At 42.2% G+C, this 24,545-nt stretch overlaps 2 long non-coding RNA genes across 3 annotated transcripts; both read left to right on the forward strand.

Moving 5' to 3' along the window:
* The first annotated feature begins 1,023 nt into the window (after positions 1 to 1,023).
* Positions 1,024 to 15,830, forward strand: LOC311227829. Its single transcript, XR_014619639.1, has 4 exons — positions 1,024 to 1,115; positions 1,998 to 2,090; positions 2,804 to 2,898; positions 15,736 to 15,830. It is a non-coding gene; the product is annotated as an uncharacterized lncRNA (long non-coding RNA).
* A 737-nt stretch (positions 15,831 to 16,567) lies between these two features.
* On the forward strand, positions 16,568 to 22,463 carry LOC311227828. 2 transcript variants are annotated; one of them, XR_014619637.1, is made up of 5 exons: positions 16,568 to 16,663; positions 17,410 to 17,499; positions 18,239 to 18,333; positions 19,302 to 19,396; positions 19,781 to 22,463. It is a non-coding gene; the product is annotated as an uncharacterized lncRNA (long non-coding RNA). The 2 variants fall into 2 exon arrangements; XR_014619638.1 differs by having other exon boundaries at positions 16,578 to 16,663; positions 17,404 to 17,499.
* The last annotated feature ends 2,082 nt before the right edge of the window (positions 22,464 to 24,545 follow it).

Raw genomic sequence — 24,545 nt, forward strand, 5'->3', positions numbered from 1 at the left:
GTCTGTGATGAGCGTGTTGTCCGTCTTTATGTTTATGTTTGAGAACCTGGTTTTGAGTTTTTTACTGCAGCCTAGTTGATTGTTGAGTAATTTCCAAAGTTCACGTGGTTTATTTTTGTTTTCCTCGGTTTTGTCATTGATGAAATTTTTTTTTGCAGTTTTGATCATGGAGTTTACGTCATTTCTTAGTCTGTTTCTTTCTAGTTTGAGTTCAGTCACGTGGTCTTGGAGTTCACTGCTCGTGCTTTTGGTAAGCTTTGACTGACTTTTACGAAACTCAGAGCATTTTTTGTCTCTGGCTTTCATAGCGGTCAGTATTTCAGTGTGCATCCATGGCTCAGCGCGATTTTTTACCCTGGTGGTTCTTAGGGGGGCCATTTTGTTTAGTATTGATGAAAATTTGGTTTTGAAGCCAAGCCAAGTTTCTTCAACCAGTGTACCATTGAGTTCATCTGACCAGTCCAGACTCTCCAGTTCAAGGTTAAAGGCCTCGCTAGAGTAGGTTTTGAGGTCTCTAGATGTGACTGTTTTGTGACAGCCAGCCTTTAGTTTTAGCTTTTTGCGGGTACAGAATATCATGTAATGATCACTTAACCCGCATGCTATAACCCCTTTACTGGAGATCTTGGACTTGTCAGAGGTCAGTATGAGGTCAATGGTAGTCTGAGTTGATTCACATATCCTTGTGGGTTGGGTGATTAGTTGGCTGAGGCCGTGCAGATCACAAAACCTATTGAAGGATTTGAAGACGGGTGCATTTTTTTGTTGCATATCCGTGTTCCAATCCCCAATAAGAATTTTTTCCGCATCCTCAGCTCCAGCTAAGCACACATCCAGAGTATCATAAAAACCAGTCTGTTCTGGTGGTCTGTTGAGTCGGACTGTGGACATGCGGTCTATTTTATGGCGATTACCGCCTCAGTTTTTGGCCAATTAGCTGATGCAACTGCAGCATAACTTTATAGCATTTGATTGGCCTGTAGGCTATAATACAATCAATAGTGTTAACTTGCATTTTTATTTTCCAGAACTCAAGTGATGTTGCCAACGAGTCTTTAGCAGACCCCCCTGACGGACTGCTATGTTGATGTAGGAATGCGTATTTCAAAAACGAGGTATGTGCCAAATTTCGACTTAATCTAGTGTTTGTGACACATCAACTTGGTATTACAGTAGTGATGGACATTATAATTTCAGTTGCCTTGCGTTGTGTACTGCTGTTTCAGTATTGTATTTGCAAATCTGCTATGTCATAAATGTATAGATGTAGCAGTACTGTATCTGTGTCATATATGTTATGATGAATTGAAAATGGGGGACCCTGATGTAAACAAGACTAAAGTCTTTCTCTGGTCTGCATCCCCTTAACAATTGTATGTATTGAGCTGTACTGTACCCATTCTGCAATCTGTTAATACAGTTTTCAATCAAACGTGTAACGTATGCAGACCATCCAGCAAGACCTAGCCTGTAGTGACTCTGTTCTTTCCTGTTGTGTCTGCTAGAGAGAGCTGAGGTGGTTTGAGGCCACGTTGTGTTTCTGTCACGGCAAGGTTATAGGTAAACCTCAGACATTCTGATACTAGGATTTATGTCAAAATGTGAATTTTAATTTGTACCAGTTTTCATTGATGGGGAGGGCCTCTCCAGGAGGTTGGAAAATTAATCTGATCAATTCCAGATCTTGAATGGTTTGGAAAGTTCTGGGAAAGTATGTTGCTGTTCAGCCTTACTATGTATCTGGCTACTTGTTTTGTTTTGTTGTCGACCCACTGCCTTTGTTTGTCATATTTGTTGTGAAGAATAATCAGCATACATTATATCAAACACTGACTCAAATCCAGTAAAGAATGAAGGGGGCTGGGCCTTGGATCAAACACTGACTCAAATCCAGTAAAGAATGAAGGGGGCTGGGCCGTGGGGTTTATGGTATGTTGAAATGGAAACTGGTGGTTGACTCGGAGTAGGCTGTTTATTGAAGTCCTTTTATTTTTCAGGAGCAGAGATGGACTTGAAGACTAGTGGCTGCTACCTCTGACCGCTGTTAAATCCAGAAGTACAATGGCGTATGAAAGCTCTCAAAGCAGGAGGTATATAGTTTTGCACTTTGCTTTGCACTATATAGTACTGTACATTAGTACACTGCATAGTATTGTATATTATATGGTAACTCAGAACATTGTACATATCGAACACTGTGACCTCATTTTCTTCTTCTAAATTACATGCTATACTATGTTATTTGATACTATCTTGTCTAGCACAGTCTCTGGAGCGTAACAGTAAGAAGCATTTTGTATGAAAGTATTCTGTACTTCTGTATGACAACTATTAAAGAAACTTGAGAAACTTGAGGCTTCATGTATATATAATAAAAATATAACAGCTAGCTAGTAGCTGAAGGTTAACAAATGGTAATGCAGTACCACGATGGAGATTGTTCAATTTTGAGTTTCTAATCGTCAAGTGTTCCTTTATTAATCCCCTTGGGGATTTCAGGTTTCTTGCTTTGTGTAGCGATGTTTCAATTAGTACTTACTACTGAGGTGTAACGTATGCAGACCATCCAGCAAGACCTAGCCTGTAGTGACTCTGTTCTTTCCTGTTGTGTCTGCTAGAGTGAGCTGAGGTGGTTTGAGGCCACGCTGTGTTTCTGTCACGGCAAGGTTATAGGTAAACCTCAGACATTCTGATGCTAGGATTTATGTCAAAATGTGATATTTTAAAGGTTTAATTAAGGTTTGGAGAAAAAGTATGGTCTTTTGTTGGAAAATGTTTGTTGAACGCCCTTTTTTGTTTACAGGAGCAGAGATGAGCTTGTAGACTCCAGTGGCTGCTACCTCTGACAGCTGTTCAATGCAGAAGTACAATGGCTTATGAAAGCTCTCAAAGCAAGAGGTAGGCTTCATGGAACTTCTGTGGTCACTGAAAGTAAACAAACTGTAATGCACTGCCACAATAGAGTAGGGGTGGGAATCACCAGTCTCATCACGATACGATATAGATTCTTTGGACAACGATACGATATTTGCCTATATAAAAAAAGTGCCACGATACGATTCAGGTGCCTGCGATCGATATGAGACGATATTATATGCCCATTTAACACAATCAGTAACATTTAGATCAACCCAAAAAAGGCAACGGAAATATCATTTGACATTTTTATTTTTGAGCTCTTTCAGACATTTAAAGGCCAACTTGCAGGTTAAACCCTACTCTGCAATTATGGGTAGTTTACATCATTGGTATCTAATTTAATTATAATTTTTTTTCCATTTGACGTCGGAAATGCCACTCGGAAAGGGTTAAAAAGGTCCACGCACGAATAACATGCACGGAGCAAGTCAAAAAGCTTATCAGACGCTAGCACGGCTGTGACGTCACTTCAGGCAACTTATGCCTTATGCCCGTCCGGGTCATAGTACTACTGGCTATATGGCTCTTAGAAATATGGCTACTGTCGTGAACCATTTTAGATCAGGGCTTGTAAAAGAGTTTTGGGAATGAGTAAAATGTGCAGGTCCTCTTCTCAGACCTGTGGGGCAAAGCACTGCACACGCATCATGCAAGCTAGCAAGCTACACGTCGCGGCATGTTGATACGATAGCCCCTTTAGCTGCACTCGCCGGCTGCTAAGCTATGTTAGCTACTAACGTATACACAATATGTACAACGACACAATGATCAAACACCTTATAACTACTACTAATGTCGTGTCCATAAGTTCCATGGCAGAATACTTGTGAGGACAAAGGTATACAAAGAGAGAACCATTTTAAATCGGGCATTGTTAGGAGTTTCGAGAATGGCGGCTACCAAGCTAAGCTATGTTGGCTACTAACGTTGTATATACAATATGTACAACGACACAATGATTTACATTATTACAAATATGGTAACGTGGTTGTGGCGTTTACAAATAGTGGCTAGCTTTAGAGATGAATGGCTATGATCACGGAGCAATAGTGTTAGGTGAAACAGATACATTTTCATTCATCACTCCTCGGCAAGGCTCTGCTTCCGGCCACTACCTGCCTGTGACTCTCAGAGCCCCTCGCTGCCCTGCACCTGACGTGAAGTCATCATTAAGATGACACACGCACGTTATTGAACCATGGATTAAAATATGCATGTGCATGGAGCTTGTGGTTTGGTCGACAAAATGTTTGATAAAAATGCTGAAACTGGGTCAATTTCGATAATTATTTTCCCCCTCTTCATGAAAGTCAGCGTTGGCCTAGTCACATTGTTTATTGAACAAAAATACAACCTGCAAGTTGGCCTTTAAATGAAAAACAATCTCCTGTTCACTGTAAAGTGCTCAATAGTGCCAACTAACTTTAATAACTAACTTAAATAACCAACTTTTATAACTTTAATAACTAACTTAAATAACGTAATAACTAACTTAAATGACTTAATAACTTTAATAACTAACTTTAATAACTAACTTAAATTACTTAATAACTTTAACAACATTACAACAATATAAACATATTAATTAGAACATAATAACCAAGGTCACCACTGTCGATTTCCTGAGAGTCAAAGGTCACTCACCTTTGGATATATATTTTTTGTAGCATTATGTAAACAATCCCTTGTGTCTCATAAACAAACAATATAAAACTTACTTACGGTAGTACAATAACCAAGGGCACCACTTGTAAGTGCAAATGCAGTACAGCATAGCTAGCTATTATCCACTATACTGGGATATGAATTCTTCTGAACCAAATAAAAAATATAAATGTTTGAACAAAGCAAAATTTGTAAACCATTCCACATGTTTCAGTGCATGACATCTCAGACAGTCAAGTATGTCCTTAAGTGTTCTTTGGGAGGTTTTTCTTTAAAAAAAAAAACTGAGCGACATGCTCAGCAGACAAACAGCTGCGTTCTGAACGGACCATGTCACCTGCAGTGCTAAAAACACGCTTGGAAGGTATGCTAGTACCAGGAATGCAGAGGTATGTTTTGGCAAGGTTTGCCAGTAGAGGAAGCTCAGTCTGCTGTCTTGTCCACCACTCTAACACATTACCTCCGAGGGCCAAAGATGCAGTCTCTTTATACTTAGCAGCTTCAGCCTGGGCTCGCTCTCTGGAGGACTTGGTCTGGCGAGGGTCCACATCGCAGAAGGTGTCACCAAACGGTTGTTCAAGTGCCTTTGACTTCTTGGAAGCGGGAACGTATTCTGAAATGACACAAAGACAAAATATCTCTTTCAAACACTTGTTAGCTGATTATAAAAGGGGAACTTCACTGAACAAATTAAAAGTTCCCCTTTATTTAACTAATTTACATGTTTATAACATTGAGTCAATAACACTTTCCACAAAAAGGAAACCTACTGTGTACACACACACCTTGTGCAGTGGCTTGAGCCTGAGACGTCCCCGGCACTTCATCAGAAGGTTGGTCACCAGATGCGTGAGGAGGTGTACTCGGCTCCACCCGCACCGCTGTCATTCTCTAGAGACGCACACACACAAATATTAAATGGAAATCATTACAACACTAAATGAAGTAATGAATAATACATCAATTATGAATAGTGTTTGTATTTCTAAAACACAAATAGACAAAATATGATCTTTCTGGTCCCACAGCTCTGCAGCTTCATGGATGACACCCTGGAATGTTGCAGCTCTCTCTGCCTCACTTAGAAATGGCAGCTTTTTTAATGAATGAATGAATTTATTTACACACGCACGATACATTACATGTGAGTATCCTCATGTGATAACAATGTCGCAAATTGTGTGCATGTGCCAGGTCTACCAAGAAGCTATTTAAAGCTTTTGGAGGGAGCCTGAACACAGATACAAACAGAATATAAACAACAAAACAATAAACAAAAAACAAAACAATTACAGCGTGGGTAGGTTTACACACCTACCTACTAACTGACATATAACAGATACATAATACAGACAATTGTATTCCTAAGTTATAATTTTAATGAGAGATATGAATTAAGCAGTTCCTCTTTCAGTGATTTTTTAAAGGTTTTAGTCATTTTTAGATTTGTCAAGCTTGTTCCAGATCTGGGTCTAAGGCAGATGCTCTATGCATGACTTGCTGCACGTCCACATACCGCTCTCCAAGCTGGCTGGCCATTACCTCCTTCATCTCTGTCACCAAGGCGGAGTCTTCCTCTGAGATGCTGAAATGCTCCAACAGTTTAGCTTTCATTGGAGCAATGACGGACGGAGTGGGCTGTTTTTCCTCACATGATGGTGCTGGCACTTTACACTGGTCCAAGCAGGTTGACCAAGTCCTCCGCTGCAGTGATGTCACTCTCGCTGAGTGTATGCACGTCCTTTGCACCTTTTCTTAGTTTTCTGTCCAGCAGTGTCCAGCAACTTCTGCTTCTCTTTTTAAAAGTGCAGTTGCCACCGTGCTGCGGTGGAAAAACGAGACACACAATCTTTCTCACACTGCCCAAAAGACGTGCTGCACCTGCACATTTAAGGCCTTTTTGGGTCGCCAAGTTGATCGTATGTCCAAAGCATTTTATGTGTGGCGACATATTTGCCTCTACTCCGGCTACAATCATGTTGCTGTCATTATCTGTTACAAGCGCAGGTCTTTTGTCGCTTATATTCCACTCTTCACATGCTTCGGTCAAAACTGCCAAGATTTTCTCGTGTGCGTCGTTCAAAACGCGTCTGGAGAACATAATTTCTCATTTGCCAGTCTTTGTCAATATGATGACAGGTCACAGTCACATATGATTCTGTGGTACATGACGTTAGGGATGCCCCGATCACGTTTTTTGCCACCGATCGTCGTGAGCCATATCGGCTGATACTGATCGTTTTTGATTAATTTTTATTTTTATTTTATATATTTTTTTTTATATTTTTTTATAAAATATATATATTATATAATTAGACCTGTACTTGTATTATCTGCGAGACATCGCCACCACGCAACAAGCTCCACTGTCTGTGTGTACTTGAGTAGCCTCCAGCTACGGCCAGGATTCTCCGGAGCTGCAGCTGGACCCTATACTCGAGTAGCCTCGCGCTACGGCCAGGATTCTCCGGCGCTGCAGCTGGACCCTATTGATCACATTCAACAACATGCCCTCAGCTCGAATACGCGTCCAATCAGTGTTATAAGACATTGATATCAGGAGCTATCTGTAGCTACTGCTAGCCGGATATATAACGTTAATACAACGCCTCAGTGAACTATTTAGTTCAATGGGACATTTCGTTTTGAACAGTGAACTAACTTGCGCTAACGTGAGCTAACGGAGGTATCATACACGTCTCTACTAGACTATTGCTGGAGCATTTGTTGATATCAGGAGCTATCAGTAGCTAGCCGGCTAGATACCGTTCGGTTAGACAATGCCTCATCATGTATTAAACTAAAAGTGAATAGTTGACTGGGTCATTTTGTAACGGTAGCTAACGTTAGCTCAGAGGTCCCGTCCCACTAGACTAGACCCGTGTTTACATGCGTGCGGGAGAGGCTGGAGGGAGGAGCAGACGCCACACCACTGTGCAGCTCCCGGTGTCTGAGACAGAACTCAGCGAGTGAGATCAGTTTTGACGATCGGCGAAAATAAAGCATTATCACAGATCACCGATCGCATATTTATACTGATTATCGGCCGATAACGATCGGTGGCCGATCGATCGGGGCATCCCTACATGACGTCCAACCATCTGTAGTGATAGCGACTCGTTCTGCGTTCATTAGCTCACCTTTTACTTCATTTCGAATTGTATTGTAGAGACTCTGTATACACGTTTCACTGAAGTGCTTTCTCGATGGAATGGTATATCTAGGCTCCTTGTATGGAGTAGCTCACGAAAGCCGTCGTTTTTAACAACACTAAGGCCTCATGTCTTTGCAAATGAAATAGGTAATTGGAGCTGTGATACTCATCACTCTTTTGGAGTTGTGATTTAGTTTCTGCGGAAAGAAACTTGTCAAGACTGGTGTTGACTTCGCGCTAGCGGCATGGGGATCAATGCCATGCTTTTTCTTTAGGTGCACAGCGAGGTTTGTCGTGTTTCCCGAGTAACGTATCTCGAATTTACATTGTTTGCAGACGGCATGCGATTCGTCTGTTGTCCCGTCTTTCATCCGAAGTATGTCCAGACCGCTGATTTATTTCCTTTAGCGGAGATAATATCCTCACCCTCAATGTCTTGGCTGTTAGCCATCCCGCTAAGCTGCTGACTCACTGCCAGGTGGTTTGATTTCCCGTTTCACGTGATTATCTTGCGCGAATCCAGCTGTCGGAGCTGCGCTTCTGGATAAATGAGACTCCACAGGATTTAAAAAATAAAAAATCTCATGTTGGGACATAATTGGACCCCTATTACTTAATATGATTTTATACTCAGTCAAGGAGGGGAACTTTCATAAGAACGACAATATTGCACTCATAACAGTCCTTCTTAAAAAAGACAAAGACCCCACCGAGTGCGGTAGTTATAGACCCGTAAGCCTCCTCGGAACCGATATCAAACTGTTCTCTAAGGTATTAGCCATCAGACTTCAAAAGCATATGACGTCTTTAGTTCATCCGGATCAAACTGGCTTCATAAGAAACCGTTTGATCACTGACAACATAATAATAATAATAATAATAATAATAATAATAACTTTATTTGTATAGCACTTTTCATACAGAGGTTGCAGTTCAAAGTGCTTCACAACAGTAAAAAAATACAGGCATAAGCGAGCATAAAAAGATAGACAGGTAGAATCAGTGTTTCACATTAGGATCTAGCATCCCAATAGGCTCTCCGCTTACAGTTTTCAGTAACACAAATAGTTTAAAATGATTCAGTTTGAAAATAGTAAAAAAAATTATAAAATAGAACGGACATAAAAAATACAGGCATGAGCGAGCATAGCAAGATATGGCAAATCAGTGTTTCACATTTGGATCTAGCATCCTAATAGGCTCTCTATTCAGTAATACTCCTGTAATTCCCAACATACTTCTGTAACTTTAGTGATATTAGATCACAGGGACACGAACCCACACTAACTTTAGTGATACTAGATCACAGGGACTCGAACCCACACTGTAACTTTAGTGACACTAGATCACAGGGACTCGAACCCACACTGTAACTTTAGTGATACTAGATCACAGGGACTCGAACCCACACTGTAACTTTAGTGATACTAGATCACAGGGACATAAGACGATTACTATACGTACTAGATGCCAGCAAGGACGACACCACACCCAAGGCGATGCTGTCCCTGGATGCAATGAAAGCTTTTGATAGGCTGGAATGGTCGTATCTATGGGCGGTATTAGAAAGGATGGGGTTAGGAAAAGGATTCATTGATATGATTAAAGTATTATACAAAGACCCATCGGCCATGATTACAACAGGTATAATCACCTCCGGAATATTTCCGGTATCACGCTCTTCTAGACAGGGTTGCCCTCTTAGTCCCGGACTATTCGATTTATCACTAGAACCTTTAGCACAATATATAAGACAATCCCAACTCATAGAACCAATCGTAATCAAGGGCACACAACACAAAATTAGTCTATATGCGGACGACGTAATACTGTTCATGCAAAACCCTAACACCGCAATGCCTTACCTTCTCAAGTTGATTAATGACTTTGGCGACCTATCGGGATTTAAAATAAACTGGCCAAAGTCTGCTTTCCTTCCACTGAACGCCCCTGCAGAGAATACAAGTCTTCCAGGGGAAATACCAATGGTTAAACACTTTAGATGCTTGGGAGTTGAAATATTCCCTACCATAAGCCAAACGGTGAAACACAATTACACAGAAATCCAAAATAAAATAAAATGCGACCTTGACAGGTGGTCAAAACTTAAACTCAGTACAGGCACGGGTTTCAATAGTTAAAGCCCAACCTCTAGGTTAAACCCTACTGATCAATTATGGGTAGTTTACATCATTGGTATATAATTTCATTATTTATTTTTTTCCATTTGACACCGGAAATGCCACTCTGAAAGAGTTAAAAAGGTCCATGCACGAATAACATGCACGCGCGAATCAAAAAAGCTTATCAAACGCCGACGTCACAACAGGTGTGGCTTGCATATTAATGAGCCGAATCTAATGTTGCTTTTCCACTAAAATAAAGTACTCAGTTTGTCTCCGTGTGGGGAGGCAGGGCTGCTGATGATCAGCATGAGAGCTCCAGAAATGACACGTGAAAAACTGCAGACCACTGATTGGTCAGAAGAGAGACACGGTGACGTCACTGTTTGGGGAGTCTGAACGAAAACAGAACGCCGCCATCTTTGATGTCTCGCGTAGGATGTCTTTTGTATGTTTGCAGCAAGAAACAAGTGCAATAAAAAAGGATACAGTCACTGTGTATTCTGCCTCATTTATTGATGAAACAAAACAGACAACACAATTTGCCACCGAGCGGAGAGTTTAGTCTGACAAAAAGATCGCTGATTAGTTACGCTTGTTGTTGGGGGTTAGGGACGTAACGTTAGTTAGCCTAATGCTAACGTTAGCAGATAGACACGAGAGGCTATCTGTGTAGAATAGACACAATGAGGTAACGTTAGCGTTAGCATAATAGACACAACGAGAGTCTGGTTAATGTTGTTATTGATTGATTGAATGAAAACTGTGTTTTACTCTGGCTTGCCAAGCTCATCATAGCCCCTTTCGTGACTGATGCACCGAGTGAAGCTTGTGGACTCTACAACAGCGGCGGCGCGCCGGAGCCCGCAGCGCTAGTTAGCTCATAGCTATCGTGTAACACTAGCCTTTGCGGGCTCGGGCGCCCTGCGGCTCCCGCCGCCGTCGCGTCCATGGGCCCCCCGGCAGGGCACCCGTGGGGACGGGTCGGGGTGTACAGAGAGGAGAGAACCATTTTGGGTCGGCCGTTCATGCCGGCCAGCAAGCCGGATGTCGGGATATGTTGTTAGCACAATAGCTACCAAGCTAAGCTATGTTATCTACTAACGTTATAAACACTATGTGTACAACGACACAATGATTTACATTATTACAAATATGGTAACGTGGTTGTGGCTTTTACAAATAGTGGTTAGCTTTAGAGATGGATGGATGGCTATAATCACGGAGCAATAGTGAGGTGAAACAGATACATTTCCATTCGGCTAGTAGTAGCAAGCATATATCTATGGTAGCAAGGCTCTCTGCCTGCCACTAGCTGTGTGACTCTCAGCGCCCCCTGGTGAGCCCCCTGGTGAGCCCCCTGGTGACCAATACCTGTTGTGACGACATTACACGTGCACGTTATAAACCATTGATTAAAATATGCATGTGCATGTTGATTGTGTTGGGCAGACAAAATGTTTTGATAAAAACGCTAAAACTGGGTCAATTTCAATACTTATTTTTTCCCTTCTTCATGAAAGCCACTGTTGTCCTAGTCCACATTGTTTATTGAACAAAAATACAACGTGGAGGTTGACCTTTAAGATGGATGTCTTACCTAGAATCAACTTCATCAGCTCAATGCTTCCGTTACCCCCTCCAGATGGTTACTGGAAAAAATTACACTCTTCCGCATATAAATTTATTTGGAATAACAAACCACCACGTATAAAAAGATCCACCGCACAGAGAAACAAAGCCGACGGGGGGATGGCAATCCCAAATTTGTTCCACTATTTTAAGGCATACACTTTAAGACCACTGACAACCTGGTGTCTATTTGTCTATGTAGAAGTTCCCCTTCTTTGCAGGGCTATAACTTTTTAAATTCTATTGCTAAATTGCCATTATTAGGGCCCATTCAATGTCCTATATGTATTGTTCAGGGCAGGGTTAGAAATTAACATTTTTTTTCAAGGGCTTTTTTTGCCCCCCTTAATTGATTTTCGGGGGCTTTTTTTGTATTTCGGGGGCACTGAATTTTTATGATAAACGGTAGGGGTGGGACGGTTCACAAAATGGACGGTTCGGTTCGTATCACGGTTTTGGGGTCACGGTTTTCAGTTCGGTTCGATATACGTACATTTTTATAAAAATATATGTAACACTCGAATCTAAACATGCTTCTCATTTATTAAAAAAAAATAAAAAGGTTTACAGTGTTACAGTGTTTACAGCCTTAAATAATGTTTGGCACACAAAGACCGAACTGACTGAAAAATATAGGCTACATTTGTAGTATTAACTTAGTGCAAACAAACAATATGCTCAGCCAGCACTAGACTTTCCTTTCTTTAATATAAACACAAAAAAACAATGTCAACCATGTTTAAATTCCCTGATTGTCAGTTCTTAATGGAAAGATTCGTGTTCTGCTTGAAATTATTATGTATCTGTCTACATTTATTTAGACTAACATTATTTAAATATTGAGTGCAACTGTGGTGGATTACGTAATTCGGTGAGTTGGAACTATCTATGGGTTGGCGCCGGGTCCCCACGGACATTTTAGTGTCACGCACCTTCCGCTCAGGCAATGTTATTATCAGCTCCGGTAGCTCCGGTAACGTTAGGAGGTGATGGCATGCAGTGGGAAAGCGGCAATAGTCCCGGTTGGAGTTAGTAAAACACAGTTGTATGTTAGCCTTCTTGGATGTTGAATAAACGCCTATCATTGTCTTTAAACACCCCGCCTCTCAGACTCCCATTTCCTCCTCCTCTGCTAGCTAGTAGCTACGGTAACATTTCGTTGACTGTATTACCTCGCGGGCTGATTCTATAGTTAAAACGTGCATTGTGTTGTACAAACTGCTAACGCTATGGCAAGATGTGTGTATGCCTATGTAATGTTAATGGCTATGTTTTTAAAGTCGTAATGAAGATTGATTTAGATTGTGCTTGCCATTTGTACACAAACTGACTAGCACCTGGCTCAGCTGCAGTGCTCCTGCTGCTGCAGCAGCCAGTGCTCAACTCCGCCAAATGAATTTTTTTTATTTGCGCGTCATCTGAACCGTACGATACACAGACGCGCCATTACCGGATAAATATATATATATAATTAGTAAACTGTCGGGGGCATTTTGTGCCCCCCTTAACTGATTTTCGAGGGCATTTTGTCCATTTTCAAGGGCATTATGCCCCAAGCCCCCGTTAATTTCGAACCATGGTTCAGGGTTTATGAACGTTAAACTTTTTCATTCACATATTCATACTAAAATATGATCTAAAGTATAAGTATGTTTTCATCTCTTTCTGCAGCTTTCTCCAGAACGTGATTTATAGCCCCAAATGCATTATATTGATGATCAAGTACAGTTAGATAGCAATCGGCGCGATATAAAAAAAATCCAACTGGACGGACTTCTGGAAGTTACTACGTATCATCTGATGTTGACCGGATGGCAGAGGGGGCGTTTATAATTCCGTGGGCAGCGTTATACCATTCATCTAATGTGGGTCAAATGTTCATCATAGCAGTTAGTATCGTACACATTGAAAAATAACGCTGAATCTTACCGTATCTTGGAACAGAGTGTGGAACAGACATTTTCCTATTATGGGATATAGAAATATCCGGTCCATTTCCAGGTTGTATAATAATATATACGTCCAAATCATGTTGTTTTTTCGAGTTATTTGCAGCGGTCGATGTTCACTGTGTGAAGACTGAGTCTCTCTAACATTAGCGAGTGCCCGGACCACATATGGAGTGAGACCTGCCGGGTTAAAGGTAACATCCGTTTTTTTCGATCTGCCGATCGGCCACCAGATGGCGGTCTTGAACCGCTAGAGGATTGAGAGGAGATCACACTTGTGTCTCAGGGCCCCGGAAAGGAAATATGATTCCGATCACAGATTTTTGAAATATTGATATCAAAGACGAGTTACGGCGTCTTCGGCAACTTGAGCATGGCGGGGAAGGACGCCTAAAAGCGTCTTCCGGCAGTTAAAGTGTTAAAAAGAAAACGCACAAAGTAAAATATTTTCAATATATCAAATGCAAAGTAAATTTTTCTGGGGGGGATTATTACAGGCTAGGCATGTGTCAATGATTAGCAGCAATTACAAAAAAATCTAAAAATAAATGGTTATGATCAGGGCTGAAGTTGAATTAAAGATTTATGACTGTTTAGACTGCATTACTCTCTGTCACAGTGATCTCCTGGTTGTTCCCCACTTAGATTATCTAACTATCGTGCCGCCGCAACCAGAAACACTGGCCTGGCCTGCTTCTAAGTTCAGTGGCCTGACTAAAAAAAATAAAGCTTTTTTTTTTTTTTTGCTTTTTTGGAAATGTTTTCAAGTACCACCAGCAGTACCACTAGTGGTACGCGTACCACAGTTTGAGAACCACTGCTCTAGCGTTTCAAGAGCGCCATCTGGTGGCCGATCGGCAGAAGCGCCAAACAGTAAGTCATGTGGATGAAGTGGTGATCACCCATATTACTTCCGGGCACTCGCTATAGTTCCCGGGACTCGAGCTCAACACAATACATAGCGATCCGTTGCCAATAACTCGATAAACAACATGATTTGGACGTATATACTATTATACAACCTGGAAATGGAACGGGTATTTCGACATCCCATAATGGAAAACTGTACCCCACGCTGATCGCCCAACGGCCCGCGGAGACTGGGGTGAGTTTTAGCGTGTAGTATTACCGTGTTCGACACTAACTGCTATGATGAACATTTGACCCACATTAGATGAATGGTATAACGTTGCCCACGGAATTATAAACGATCCCCCGCCCATCCGGTCATCATCAGATGATACGTAGAAACTTCTAGAAGCACGTCCATTTGAAATTTTTCATCTGACACCGATCGCTACCAAACTGTATTTGATCATCAATATAATGCATTTGGGGCTATAAATCACGTTCTGGAGAAAGCTGCAGAAAGCGATGAAAACATACTTATACTTTAGATCATATTTTAGTATGAATATGTGAATGAAAAAGTTTAACGTTCATACACCCTGAACAATACATATAGGACATTGAATGGGTCCTAATAATGGCAATCTAGCAATATAATTTAAAAAGTTATAGCCCTGCAAAGAAGGGGAACTTCTCCATAGACAAATAGAGCTGGCAACGGATGGTATATCATGAATTTAACCTTAGGCAATCAAAGTGTTAACCAAAAAATGTATTATATATTATCTGAGCTATCAATAACGTTATCGGGTTTATCGGGATGACGTCATAATTGCTGATATCTGCCCGATAATTATCGTGCATCCCTAATAGAGATGAGGCTTATCAATTTAGCTTTTCTCCAAGTTAAAGGTTCAATTGTCCCTCTTCACAGTAGGCCTATTATGCAGACCATCCAGCAAGACCTAGCATGTAGTGACTGTTCTTTCCTGTTGTGTCTGCTAGAGTGAGCTGAGGCGGTTTGAGGCCACGCTGTGTTTCTGTCACGGCAAGGTTATAGGTAAACCTCAGACATTCTGATGCTAGGATTTATGTCAAATGTGAATTTTAATTTGTACCGGTTTTCATTGATGGGGAGGGCCTCTCCAGGAGGTTGGAAAATTAATCTGATCAATTCCAGATCTTGAATGGTTTGGAAAATTCTGGGAAAGTATGTGGCAATGTTGCTGTTCAGCCCTACTATGTATCTGGCTACTTGTTGTCGACCCACTGCCTTTGTTTGTCATATTTGTTGTGAAGAATAATCGGCATACATTATATCAAACACTTGACTCAAATCCAGTAAAGAATGAAGGGGGCTGGGCCGTGGGGTTATGCTATGTTGAAATGGAAACTGGTGGTTGACTCGGAGTAGGCTGTTTATTGAAGTCCTTTTATTTTTCAGGAGCAGAGATGGACTTGAAGACTGAGTGGCTGCTACCTCTGACCGCAGTTAAATCCAGAAGTACAATGGCGTATGAAAGCTCTCAAAGCAGGAGGTGGGCTTCATGTATATATAAATAAATAATAAAAATTATATAAAAATATATTTAAAAAATAATAATATATATATGATACAACAGCTAGCTAGTAGCTGAAGGTTAACAAATGGTAATGCAGTACCACGATGGAGATTGTTCATCAATTTTAAGTTTCTAATCGTCAAGTGTTCCTTTATTAATCCCCTTGGGGATTTCAGGTTTCTTGCTTTGTGTAGCGATGTTTCAATTAGTACTTACTACTGAGGTGTAACGTATGCAGACCATCCAGCAAGACCTAGCCTGTAGTGACTCTGTTCTTTCCTGTTGTGTCTGCTAGAGAGAGCTGAGGTGGTTTGAGGCCACGCTGTGTTTCTGTCACGGCAAGGTTATAGGTAAACCTCAGACATTCTGATGCTAGGATTTATGTCAAATGTGAATTTTAATTTACCAGTTTTCATTGATGGGGAGGGCCTCTCCAGGAGGTTGGAAAATTAATCTGATCAATTCCAGATCTTGAATGGTTTGGAAAATTCTGCGAAAGTATGTTGCTGTTCAGCCCTACTATGTATCTGGTTACTTGTTTTGTTGTCGACCCACTGCCTTTGTTTGTCATATTTGTTGTGAAGAATAATCAGCATACATCAAACACTGACTCAAATCCAGTAAAGAATGAAGGGGGCTGGGCCGTGGGGTTATTGAAATGGAAAATGGTGGTTGACTCGGAGTAGGCTGTTTATTGAAGTCCTTTTATTTTTCAGGAGCAGAGATGGACTTGAAGACTGAGTGGCTGCTACCTCTGACCGCAGTTAAATCCAGAAGTACAATGGCGTATGAAAGCTCTCAAAGCAGGAGGTGGGCTTCATGTATATATATAAATAAATAATAAAAATTATATAAAAATATATTTAAAAAATAATAATATATATGATACAACAGCTAGCTAGTAGCTGAAGGTTAACAAATGGTAATGCAGTACCACGATGGAGATTGTTCATCAATTTTAAGTTTCTAATCGTCGAGTGTTCCTTTATTAATCCCCTTGGGGATTTCAGGTTTCTTGCTTTGTGTAGCGATGTTTCAATTAGTACTTACTACTGAGGTGTAACGTATGCAGACCATCCAGCAAGACCTAGCCTGTAGTGACTCTGTTCTTTCCTGTTGTGTCTGCTAGAGAGAGCTGAGGTGGTTTGAGGCCACGCTATGTTTCTGTCATAGCAAGGTTATAGGTAAACCTCAGACATTCTGATTCTAGGATTTATGTCAAATGTGAATTTTAATTTACCAGTTTTCATTGATGGGGAGGGCCTCTCCAGGAGGTTGGAAAATTAATCTGATCAATTCCAGATCTTGAATGGTTTGGAAAATTCTGGGAAAGTATGTTGCTTTTCAGCCCTACTATGTATCTGGTTACTTGTTTTGTTGTCGACCCACTGCCTTTGTTTGTCATATTTGTTGTGAAGAATATTCAGCATACATCAAACACTGACTCAAATCCAGTAAAGAATGAAGGGGGCTGGGCCGTGGGGTTATTGAAATGGAAAATGGTGGTTGACTCGGAGTTGGCTGTTTATTGAAGTCCTTTTATTTGTCAGGAGCAGAGATGGACTTGAAGGCTGAGTGGCTGCTACCTCTGACCGCAGTTAAATCCAGAAGTACAATGGCGTATAAAAAAGCTCTCAAAGCAGGAGGTAGGCTTCATGTATATATAAATAAATAATAAAAATTATATAAAAATATATTTAAAAAATAATAATATATATATGATACAACAGCTAGCTAGTAGCTGAAGGTTAACAAATGGTAATGCAGTACCACGATGGAGATTGTTCATCAATTTTAAGTTCTAATCGTCAAGTGTTCCTTTATTAATCCCCTTGGGGATTTCAGGTTTCTTGCTTTGTGTAGCGATGTTTCAATTAGTACTTACTACTGAGGTGTAACGTATGCAGACCATCCAGCAAGACCTAGCCTGTAGTGACTCTGTTCTTTCCTGTTGTGTCTGCTAGAGAGAGCTGAGGTGGTTTGAGGCCACGCTGTGTTTCTGTCATAGCAAGGTTATAGGTAAACCTCAGACATTCTGATGCTAGGATTTATGTCAAATGTGAATTTTAATTTACCAGTTTTCATTGATGGGGAGGGCCTCTCCAGGAGGTTGGAAAATTAATCTGATCAATTCCAGATCTTGAATGGTTTGGAAAATTCTGGGAAAGTATGTTGCTGTTCAGCCCTACTATGTATCTCGTTACTTGTTTTGTTGTCGATCCACTGCCTTTGTTTGTCATATTTGTTGTGAAGAATAATCGGCATACATCAAACACTCACTCAAATCCAGTAAAGAATGAAGGGGGCTGGGCCGTGGGGTTATTGAAATGGAAAATGGTGGTTGACTCGGAGTAGGCTGTTTATTGAAGTCCTTTTATTTTTCAGGAGCAGAGATGGACTTGAAGACTAGAGTGGCTGCTACCTCTGACCGCTGTTAAATCCAGAAGTACAATGGTGTATGAAAGCTCTCAAAGCAGGAGGTAGGCTTCATGTATATAAAAATATATTTAAAAAATAATAATATATATATATGATACAACAGCTAGCTAGTAGCTGAAGGTTAACAAATGGTAATGAGGGGGCGGCTAGGTGGTGCAGTGGGCAAGGCACTCACCACCAATGCTGGAGACGCTGGGTTCGCGTGTTCGAATCCAGCTCTCCACATTGTTTTCAGTTTGGCTGGTCGTCCGTACTAATACAATTGGCAGTATTAGAGGGTGGGAAAGCTGATGGGTGGGTCCTGGGCGTTGTAAACAGAAAAATACTCCTACAGTTCGGTTGGGCACCTGCTCAGCGAAGGAAGGATCTGGAGGGAGGTTAGTGTGACCTTCCACACGTTACACTCTCCCAGTGAGAATCTGAGCTGCCAGGCTGGCTGCCGGCTGGCTGCGCATGTGTCGGAGGATAGCATGCGATAGTCTCCGGCCTCTCGGACCAACAGTAGGGGGGGGGTGCGCAACAACCAGGAAGGGAGTTGGGAATTGGCATAACGACTAACAGTGGGATGGGAGAAAAATCGGAAAAAGAGGAGGGGGGGGAAAGACGAGAGAGAAAAATGGTAATGCAGTACCACGATGGAGATTGTTCATCAATTTTAAGTTTCTAATAGTCAAGTGTTCCTTTATTAATCCCCTTGGGGATTTCAGGTTTCTTGCTTTGTGTAGCGATGTTTCAATTAGTACTTACTACTGAGGTGTAACGTATGCAGACCATCCAGCAAGACTTAGCCTGTAGTGACTCTGTTCTTTCCTGTTGTGTCTGCTAGAGAGAGCTGAGGTGGTTTGAGGCCACGCTGTGTTTCTGTCACAGCAAGGTTATAGGTAAACCTCAGACATTCTGATGCTAGGATTTATGTCAAAATGTGATATTAAAGGTTTAATTAAGGTTTGGAGAAAACGTATAGTCTTTTGTTGGAAAATGTTTGTTGAAAGCCCATTTTTGTTTACAGGAGCAGAGATGAGCTTGTAGACTCCAGTGGCTGCTACCTCTGACAGCTGTTCAATGCAGAAGTACAATGGCTTATGAAAGCTCTCAAAGCAAGAGGTAGGCTTCATGGAACTTCTGTGGTCACTGAAAGTAAACAAACTGTAATGCACTGCCACAATAGAGATGAGGCTTATCAATTTAGCTTTTCTCCAAGTTAAAGGTTCACTTGTCCCTCTTCACAGTAGGCCTATTATGCAGACCATCCAGCAAGACCTAGCCTGTAGTGACTCTGTTCTTTCCTGTTGTGTCTGCTAGAGTGAGCTGAGGTGGTTTGAGGCCACGCTGTGTTTCTGTCACGGCAAGGTTATAGGTAAACCTCAGACAATTCATGGCAGGGGCCAAGATAATGGCCTGGGTTTGATCTTGTAACAGGATTGTCCCCCCCCCCCCCCCCCCCCACTGTATTTAAAATTACAATAATTTTGTACCCTTGGTTTACAGGTATGGAGGGTCATCTGTCGCTCTATGAAGATGGGACCAGTGATTGGTTACATCTTTTGGACTTGACCTCACAGTTCTACAACTACAACCTCTACTTTGCAAAGAGTTTTTAGTTTTCGTTATGCTTTTAAGAAGCTAAGTTTAAAAGGAGCACACCAACATGGGAAATGTAATGTTGGCGTGTTCCTTTTGAAACCTTTTAGCAGTCATTGTAGTCAAGTCAAGAGTTTTATTTGTCACGGCATACAAGTATACAGTGAAATACGGGGGGTCTTGCCCGCAACGATTGTGCATAGTACAATAATACAATAAGAATCCAAGGGATGAGAATGCGACATTTGTGCAATAATACAAGTCAAGAGTAAAGACATGGGTAAGCATGGTAAGACATGCTAGGTCCTGTGATAGTGCAATACACTATTAGCTACGGATGAGGCACTGGGTCTTATGTACACTACTATACTGTATAACAGACATCTGTGAGTTAACACTTTCAGTGCCACCAGGGGGCGCACGACTTAGTGCTTGAATGCCACCATCGGTGCCAATGTTAACGTTAATATCGCCTAATCTATGTTTTAAATTATGGCTGTGTCTAATCTGCCCGTCGCTTATCAAAGAATCATTTTTCAATCAGTGTTGTCAAGTCGGATTGGTTTTTTATAGCTTCATTTCCGTTTGAGAGCCTTTTGAAAAGCGCCCGTTTTCAGGGGAAAAACAGCCCATTCTGTAATAATCTCCTTTTACTGGAATATTCCAGAACGTTGATATTTGTCGGCCTATTTATGAATCGTTTTCAAATAAACGCTAGATGATCAATAGTATATGTGCCCGCACGCACGTTCGAGGCGCGCGCTGATAATAGCTGTTTTCATTTCCTCATGGATTTTACAGTGAAACCGATAGAGCACATATCAGAAAAAAGCTTATATCTTCATGAAAACGAGTCTGATTATCCTAACACTGATAACATAGATTCCTTACCTGACATCAGATGGTATCCAAATGGTATATTCCAATTCCTGATCACCATTCGAACAAATCGATAAGTGTATAGATCCAACGTGTGTACAGTAGAACACATGATTCCCCGCGGCTCAGAGGCTCCAGAATGAACTCTGGTAACCCCGGCTGCATCAGTGGACTGGAATATTTTTTTTCCCCCATCCATTTTCATTGAGTCCATTCCATTTACCATTTACCATCTGGGAGACGATAGGGGGCGCTTGGGTAGGCTAGGGTAGGCTCGCGTGATGAAATATGATTTCAGATCGCTAAAAAAAATAAAAAATTCCGAGAAATCTCGTGAGTGGCTTTCAACGTAACTATCGTAAACCCGAGATTAGCCGTGAGTGGCAGTCAAAGTGTTAAAGGAGAATACCACTCATTTTTAGAAGTCCTATGTTATATTTCATACTGGCTTCGCCTATTGGACTATCACCTAGGGTGCACACTGAATGACTTTCCCATGCACCTTACATTTACCTAGCCATGCCTACTTCCGGCTAGTATATAACCTGGTGATGTGGCTATGCTCACCCTTCTTGTTCTTTCACACAACGTTTGTTCACAGGCACCCTGCCGTGTTGAAAGTTCTGTGCGTTATATTAGAGTAGTTTTAGCTTAGTGGTGGAGACACCACCCCCACAAAAGCCCTTTTCAGGGCTCCCCCAGCACTTGGGCTCCACTGCTCATCGTGGGGGATCCCTGGACCGGCTGTCGCTGCAGTCTGGGGAGACCTTGCAGCGGTCGGTGGGGAGCTTGGGCCGCCCGGCGGTTGTGGCGGGTCCCTCTCGCGAGAGGGGGATCCCCGGTGTCACCATTGAGTCCGGCCAGCCCAGGCGCTGTTTCCTTAACCCTTTCACGCATAGAGGATACTAGTAGACCGCTATTCAAAACCCATTATCTTGAATATACATGGGTTTTGATGTCATAGCTGCACATAATCCACTACAGTAGACACTAGTGCAATGTTATTTACACTGCCATCTAGTGGCAAGCCATTGTATCTGAATTATTTTCCTCTTTAAAAGTTTAAACCTTTTCAGTCTTTTCACGCAAGGATAGTCCCAATAGGCAAAGCAAGACGCTTTGCCAGTAATCGTATAACTAGGGTTATAGGATAACCTCTGTTACTCCCATGGTCTAGGACAGTCCAATATACTGTATGAACATGATTAGATTAAAATCTCTTGTCATTATACAGCACAAGTACAGTACAACAGAAATACGTTTGGCATCCAACCAGAGTGCAAATGTAGCGGTAAAGTGCAATAATACAATGTACAGGTCATTGAAGTCCAAACCAGAAATCGGACCATTATTCCAAGAAAATGGCCCTGGGTGCTTATACCTGGTGACATCACAAGTTTGAGCTCTGGCTTCAAGGGAGAGTTGCATGTGTTAATAAATGTTGAATGTACTGTCCTAGGATTTATGAATTATCTTAAATTGGGGTGGTGGTCCCCCTTTAAATTACCAAGACGAGTAGGAATATGTTTGCATCTGCTGAACCGAAGATACTCTAATAAACATCTATGATCTAATTTGAGGTTATCAAATGTTTCTGCTAGTTATACCCTGTAGCTATTCATATTTGTATGTAGTTGTATTTTTATGTCTATGCAAGTTGGTGCTGCTGAGATGTTGAATGAAAAATAAATGTTGATATCTTGAAAGCCCATTACTGCAGTCATGTGATTTGAATGTGAGGGGGGGAATGCATACTGCAGTTAAGTGGATCAACGGGAAAACATGGGAATAGTTACATTTCATACACAAGGTATGAATAGAAGCAACTATTCTGGTAACTTTCACTTTCTCCACTAGTGTCTCCTCTCCGCTATATGAATGAAAACTATTTAACAGATTGCAGAATGGGTACAATACAGTACGGCTCAATACACACAATTGAGGATGCAGACCAGAGAAAGACGTTTGTCTTGTTTACATCAGGGTCCCCCATTTTCAATTCATAGTTATATCAGTCGGAAGTCATCATTGTGGAGTGGACATGTCTTTGTCAAACGACAACAAATGGATATCGTATGGAATGGATCCCTGAGACAAAATCTCATAAAATGGGGGTCCGTGGTAACTAGTAGTGTACGTTTTGGGGTCCTCCTCTGGAAGACCTCCTGCATTGTCCCGGTGCCCAAGAAGGGACGTCCCAGCACCCCCAACGACTACAGGCCAGTCGCTCTGACGTCACACGTCATGAAGACGTTTGAGAGACTGGTCCTGCAACACCTCAAGCCCCTGGTGCGTGACTCCCTCGACCCCCTGCAGTTTGCATACCAGGCAAACATCGGGGTGGAGAATGCCATCATCTACATGCTCCAGAGCGTACACGCACCTGGAGAAGCCGCGCAGCTCAGTGAGGATTATGTTCTTTGATTTCTCCAGCGCCTTCAACACCATCCAGCCGTCACTGCTAGCGGAGAAGCTCTCTGCGATGCAGCTGGAGCACGGCTTGGTGGCCTGGATCAAGGACTACCTCACTGAGAGGCCACAGTACGTCAGACTAAAGGACAGTCAGTCTGACGTACTGGTGAGCAACACCGGCGCCCCCCAGGGAACTGTGCTGTCACCCTTCCTCTTCACCCTCTACACCTCAGACTTCTGCCGCAACTCCAGCGGGTGCCACCTGCAGAAGTTCTCAGACGACTCCTCCATCGTAAGCTACATCACCGACGATGATGAGGAAGAGTACAGAGCCCTGGTGGAGAGCTTCGTGGGGTGGAGCGACAGCAACCACCTCCAACTCAACACCAGTAAGACCAAGGAGCTGGTGGTGGACTTCCGGAGGGGCAAGAAGAGGCCCCCCCCGATTCCCATCTCCATCCGAGGGGTGGATGTGGAGATGGTGGACTCATACAAGTTCCTTGGGGTACACCTGAACAATAAACTGGACTGGTCGGACAACACAGAGGCCCTCTACAGGAAGGGACAGAGCAGGCTGTTCTTCCTGAGGAGACTCGGGTCCTTCAATGTGTGCAACAAACTGCTGCAGTCTTTTTACCAGTCTGTTGTGGCCAGCATCCTCTTCTATGCTGTGGCATGCTGGGGAGGCTACATCAACTCAAGGGACACCAACAAGCTGGTGAGGAAGGCTAGCTCCGTGGTGGGAGTCGAGCTACCTAGACTTGAGGTGATGGTAGAGAGGGGGATGATAAGGAAGCTGGATGCCATCATGGAGAACCCCTACCACCCCCTCTACGACGAGCTAGTCAAGATGAGAAGCTCGTTCAGCCACAGACTCATTCCCCCCCGACACTCAACTAACCGCCTCGGACAGTCCTTCATACCAGCGGCCATCAGGCTCCACAACAGTGGGCAGCGACTAGCAGCCTCCAGGCCCCACAACAGGGGGCAGCGACAGCGACTGCTACCAGACATTGACCTGGGACTTATAGGAACCCAAGGGGGACAAAGTAGACTACCCTGGTACTTTGATTAATGTATACTCAGTAGATAGTAAATTATAACACTACCTCATGCATAGTAAATTATAACACTACCTCATGCATACTGCACCTTATGTGACACTGTGAATAATGTGAATATTCCTCAGCTAGTCAGATAGTAAATTATATTGACCATATTGATCAAATTGTTTACACTGCCTGACAGGCCTGTGTTGTCTTTTACTACCTGTATACTGTGTTGTTTTACTACCTGTACCCCCCTCCCCCCATGCTGCTATGATGCCTGAATTTCCCCAAGGGGATCAATAAAGGAATATCTTATCTTGACACAGGTTGAA

Source organism: Notolepis coatsorum (genome assembly GCF_963971535.1).
Source record: "Notolepis coatsorum genome assembly, chromosome: 4".
In the NCBI taxonomy this organism is placed as follows: Eukaryota; Metazoa; Chordata; class Actinopteri; order Aulopiformes; family Paralepididae; genus Notolepis; species Notolepis coatsorum.